This window comes from Pygoscelis adeliae, unplaced genomic scaffold, assembly GCF_000699105.1.
Source record: "Pygoscelis adeliae isolate BGI_AS28 unplaced genomic scaffold, ASM69910v1 Scaffold36, whole genome shotgun sequence".
NCBI lineage: Eukaryota > Metazoa > Chordata > Aves > Sphenisciformes > Spheniscidae > Pygoscelis > Pygoscelis adeliae.
Window position 1 is genome coordinate 519100 of NW_008824934.1, and position 6139 is coordinate 525238.

General features: G+C 38.0%; 1 protein-coding gene across 1 annotated transcript in view; it reads left to right on the forward strand.

Moving 5' to 3' along the window:
- The first annotated feature begins 391 nt into the window (after positions 1-391).
- GNB1 (guanine nucleotide binding protein (G protein), beta polypeptide 1) overlaps positions 392-6139 on the forward strand; it is a 45193-nt gene continuing 39445 nt past the window's right edge. The window contains exon 1 of the mRNA XM_009325145.1: positions 392-562. The gene's annotated coding sequence lies outside the window, so the exon portion shown is untranslated. The remainder of the gene's footprint in view (positions 563-6139) is intronic.

The window sequence follows — 6139 nt, forward strand, 5'->3', positions numbered from 1 at the left end:
CTGCAGCACTTCTCCTTTCCCTTCGTCCTCCCCTTCCGCCGCTCCCTCGGTTCTCGCGTCGCCTGGGCACCGGGTTGGGCCCCCCTCGCCGCGGCGGTGCCCTCCTCCTCGCCCACCCGTCCTTCACGGCCCCCGCAGGAGAGAAGGGCGGCTAATGGTTTGTCCACCTCTTAGCATGGCGGGGTTGGAAATAGCCCCCCTCCCCCGCGCTTCCCCACCTCCTCGGTGCTCCAGCTTCCCCTAAAAAAGAAGTGTGTTTGTAGCTGGAGGAGGAGGAGAGAAAGGTGGGGGTGGGACTGATTCTCTCTTGAAGGCTTTAAGGCGAAAAGGGAGGAGACCTTGGATCTTGCGGGGTTCCATTTTTAATTATAATTACGCTGTAGTGGTCTCTGTTAGGCGGTTTGGGGTGTTTTCTTGTACGCGTTAAGACACAAAAGGCGAGTTTCCCGAGCGATCCAGCCGGCAGAGGGAATATTTGGAGAGAGAGTCAAGAAAAAGCTATGGTGTGTCTGCTGTAATGGTGGAAAACTGATTGAGAGGAGACGGGGGTGAGACAAACAGGGTAAGACTGCTTCCAGCAGCCCCCAGCCCAGCGAAGGGCTCGCAGATTGGGTTCATGCTGTGTGTGCTGGGGGAGGGAGGGGTAGAGAAGGTTTTGTTCTCTTTAAAATCAGAACCGAGGATGGATTTGGACGGCAGATTTGTTGTTCCCCCATGTATTATGGTGCTGCATATTTTTTTGTGCCCGTAGCAGCAATAATGAAGATCATGGAGGGTGTTTGCTACGATAGAAAAATGGAGCTTTCTCCTCGGAAATGTTGTTAAAATATTATTTCAATTCCCAGCTTATTATTGAAAGTATTTCAGTATTATTTTCTTTTATTCATACAAGGGATATTTACGGTGCAGGATTTTTAATTCTACAGCTTTGTAGGAAATGAAGGGGTGTAGAGTCTTGTATGTAAATATGAGAGAGATGAGACGTTTTATTAAAAAAAAAGAAAAAATCTTGCCCAGAAGAAAATCAGAATGATATAGAGGTTGTTGTAAGATGTCAATTTATCATTCCTGAAGATGAACTGAAATTTTAACGAATGTGCTATTTCATTATTCTCCGACAAAGTCATGGTTGGGATTCGTTATTTTAAATAAGGCATCCTAGAAAGGATGCCGACTGCCACGTTATTATGTATTGTCTCCACAGTAGAAAATAGGAGGAAAGGACTGTAAATGTAAGGCTTAAGTGATTATTGAAACAGCTTTTGAGAATAGTTGGCTCAACTTGGAGAGGTGATTTAAGACTGAAAAATTAAACATTTTGTGGCTGTAAAATATCTGCACCTAATCGTGAGAGATTTACCCCATATTTTAAGCTGATCTGCTAAACACAAGGATGTGAATCACGACAAAATGCTGTCGATGTGTATGTGAAATACATATGAGAAAACGAAGATATTAAGATCTAAATTTGTTCTAAATGTAATATATGAGTTTATTTTTTTCCCTTGCGTGCTTTAGGAGAGGAGAAAGAGAAGGGGTGATAATAGTGTAGTTGTTTTGGTGGCTGCAGATTAGGCAGGGTGTGTGTTTGATTTTCTTTTTGCTGTGAATGAATGGATCTTTCTGTGCCTGGGCCCAATAGCTGCAACAAGATGGCGTTTGCAGCAAGGCAGCTCTCATTTTTCAACTCCTCCTCACCACAGCTTTGCCAAACTAGATCTTATTTCGTAACTGTATTTTAGATTTACTTTCTCATTCTCTTTGCTTTCTTCTTTTTTCGGGGTGGGGGCAGGAGGAGTATTTGGAAGGTTGTTGCAAGAAATCTGTGGGGTTTTTTTTCTTAATTTTTGTGAGCTTCTCCAGATAGGAACTAGGTGGGAGGAGTAAATAGTTTTATTGAAATGTTCACATAGGCTCTTACTGGATAAAGGGGTGACATGATTTTCTTTTTTACCTTGCAGCGCCTGCTTAGTACCATCAAAATGTTCTTGGTTTTTATTAAGCCTGTTGCTGAAAAACAGTATTTTAAACCTAGAGCACAGGTATACAAAGACTCTGCTGGGGCTGTGTACTGTTGCTGGTTCTCTACTAACCAGGTAATCATCAGACCCCGTGCAGACAGTTATCTTTCTGTAATACAAGAGAGTCTCCCATCTGCTTCAGAATGCTTGCAATTTCTGGAGGCTTTTAAAACTGCTTTTGACCCAGAATTATTGTCATACTCTAGGTAAATGTTCTTTTTATGGGAAAGAATAAGAAAGGTTTTGGGGATATTATAACAGTTCTGGGTATGTGAAGTACTGTATTTTAAAATGATGTTACAAATTTCTAAAACCTTTTATGTGTGGTTTTTAGTATCATTTAAGAAAAAAGGACTTTCAGTTCGTAACTTTTATGATATTTCACTATAGTGCCAAGCTTCTTAACTTTGGTAGCCTAAATAAAATAGCTTGGTTAATAATTGATATACTGGACTCAGGCTTAAAATAATACACTACTGAGGAAGAAAAATAAGAAATGCTTGTTACGTCTCTTGTATTCAAATGACCTCCAAACCTTTGGTAATATCAACCTTTCTAGTACTGTTTATCTATGATTTAATGTATAATCAGTTGTTTGTTAATTTACTGTAATAGCCCAGCTGTAGTTCATACAGAAGGAAGCTAGGAAGCAGAAGAGCTAATTTGCAGTTGAGGCTTGTGCTGTTGTTTTGGGATTGTTGGTTTTGGGTTTTTTCTTTGGGTTGGTTTTTTTTTACGGTATTTTAAAGCTGAAATTAGCTGAATGCATTTTACTTCTCTAGTATGTCAAGAACAATTTTTTAATCAAGAATACTTGTCCAATAAACTGTTAGTTCCATTTGACGGTACTTTTAATGTGCTGTTGAACTTGAAACTAGTTGTGCAGTTTTTTTGGTACTGCTACTTTGGCCTTTCAGTACAGGAGCAGAAAGGAGTAGGGTGAAGTGGGGTTCTGTACTGTGTAAGATAAATTGCACTTATCCTTGTTTAGTCCTTGCAGCTGCTGGGTCAGTACGTAGCAAGCATCCTACTGTGAAATCTTTGGTAACATGTAAAGTTATAATTCCGCAGTAAGTCCTAGCAGAACAGTTTTTAAATCACCTCCATACCTCATGGACATCTGAAAATGTTGTATTTAGACTTAATGGGAATTTCTCTTGTGTAAGTAATGAATAAATTTTTGTATAATTAGGAAGTGTGTAGAATTTTGTGTAGCGTTATTCTTAATATCATCCAAGACTAAACACTCTACAGCTATTAAATTTTAAACCTAGAATAATTAAACTAATGTACTTAGAATAAGAAAATCCTTCAATTAATACAATTACTTTCAGGATCCTTTAATTACAGTAGAAATATATATCTTTTGTGTTTGTAGGATGACTTTTCCTGAAATTAAGCAAGATGATGTTGGCTGCAGTGTGTAATAACTTCCTAGTGCTCTGGAGGCTTCAATTTGGTCATGTGGAAAACAACTATAACTGTTTCTTCTTCCATAGTTACTTAGTTATAATTTCTCAATCAGTGTGAAACAAGATGCCAATTCATATGAAACTTGTGTTGCTTTTGTAGATTCTTGTGATGCCTCTTGCTGTAGTTAGGAATGTTAAGGAAGTGTTACATTTCGCTAGTTTTGTAGTTAGTGCAATAAAAAAATTGGAGTTGCTTGCTTTCTGTGAAACCAGCAAGAGATTTGTCTTCTGTATGTCGGGCTCAGCTCATGTTTTAGTCAGTGAATTGGATTAAATTCTTACTGTCCATGGATTTTGGCTCTCAGCTTTAGTGGATTGGTAATTGATATTCTCAATTTTAATATCCAGTTTTAGCCATATGGCATACCGTATTGTTTCAAGATTTGCATTTAGCGCTAGTTTGTTACTAGCAAGTTGAAATGAGAAATCGTGCATTCAAGTGGTTGAGTTCCGCCTAGGTGAGTTGTCTCTGGAATCTCTAATGCCTATGTTCATGCCGGTAGTTTGGGTATTTTTTTTTTTTTTTACGGTATTTTACTGGTTATGTTGGGAAAAAATCTATAACCTTGAAAGCAACTAGCTTGTGTTAATGAAATGTTTCTTAAGCATGTGATTGAAGATAAAGTGGAAATTTTTTTAAGGGAGTCTCTTCATTGCTTGAAGTGCAGACTCAAAATGAAAAGAATACATATTCCATTCAAAATGTTTTTTTTCTCCCCACTGATAATGTTGGAACTAGTATTAGCCAAGGTCGTGATAAAAAACAAAAACACCCCCAAGCCCCTATGCTTCTATTTAACATAGTATCTCAATTTATTATTTCTTCACAGGGTGTCTAGTACGCTGGGGATTTTGTGTGCGTGGATTTGTTTTTCACCAAACAGAAATGTATGCAGAATCCATAGATACTTGAGCCAACTGGTAGTTCAGCAGAACATTAAGAGGTTTTTAAAAGCTTTGAGCTGGCTATGAACTGTACCTTTACTTTAGATGCCAAAATAATCAATGTAAATTACTGTGGAAGGCTTCCTAGTACAAAAATATGGACACTCCAAAATAGGTTTTGAAGCAGAATACTGCATTTTTATTAAAGCACTAGAAGACTTCTAAGTAGAGAGAAAGGAGATGGTTAGCCTTTGAATAAAAATACACATTTAAGAGTATTTTTGGGAACATAAAAAACAACAAACAAAAACCAGATGTTCTCAGTCTGTTTTTGTACCAGCTGACCTTCTAAAATGTGTTCTTTACAATTAATATCTTGTAAGACTATATTCATTTGTATGAAATGCTTGTGTCCATTGCATTTATTAGAGTGGTATAGAATGTGTTACGATTTGTTAGTCTCTTGAAATATAATTGAATATTTCTGTTTGTCTGGAAGACTGCAGTTGGAACCTTGAGTGTACTAGGTACAGGGGGTAATGTTTGCCTTTCCCAGTATATTCTTAGACATCCAGGAATCTTCTTGAACCCAGCTAGAGAGTAATGACATGACAATATTCATGCATGCCATCTGGAAACAGCTAAGATACGGTGTTGCTTGCTATGTATATCTTGTGCTCAATGTTACTGGGGATGCTTTAATTAGATGCCTACAGGATAATTTGTATGTGTAAGCCAAAAAAATATTTTTGGGGACATCATGGAAGTGTAATTTGTAGGGAGTCTTGGAAATCGTAACTTTAAATTCTGCCCAGGATTTTCAGCACTGGCCTGAGCACTCAGTTGTTTGGTTCTCAAAATTTTAAAGTGGCAGAAAATAAGGATCCCCCACAAAATGTTACACGTTGACCTGGCTCTTCACATTTTAGTTCATTGCGGGGGGAATGACATGACACAGGAATAAGTGCTTGAGAAAGCAGTTATGAAGCAATTACTTCAGTTGTTTAGATGTTGCCAGATTTGAGTCTTGTTAAAATCCAATACAAATAACTATAGCAAGTTTAAAATAGGAATGCTTTAGAAGGTGTTGCAGGTGTTCAGAAGACCTGGCTTTGGATTAACGAATAGGTTACCCTCTGTCAGCTATGCCACGGTAATTATCCATGCCTGCACTCCTCAGATAAGTGCAAGGTTATTCAAATAAGCATAGCCCTTTTTCATGGGTGACAAAATTAATCCCAATATCTCGAACTCAGTGAAGGCCGAAAGGATGCATATAGATGACTCCTGTGGTCAGCTAATGTTGGAAACTTGCTCGTGAGTCTGAGCCCTGTTTGGCTTGTGGGCGAGCAGATCTGTAGGTTAATATCAAGATCTCCGAGATTTCTTGCTGACTTGAATACTTGGGTAGACTTGTTTTAAAATTATTTTTTCTAAATATTTTTGGCTTAAGAATTGTTGAAAACAAGGTGTTTTTGTCACTTGTCACAGACTTATGAAGAGAAGAGCTATAGTTATTTTTTATTTGGTGGGACTGAAGGGTTAAAATTTGATCTTTCTGTGCTATGTCTGTTTTGGAATCCTAATAATGGATAAGTGAAAATGAGGCTGAAGACTTGAAGAAGGTGATCTGAGGGACCTTAAAGGAGGCAAGATATGAGGTAGTTCTGTAATTGACAGTGGTAAAGATAGGCTAAATCTAAATACGATATGAAAGTAATTTGAAGAACTCGCTGAGAGGAAAAATTAGTAGCAGATAAT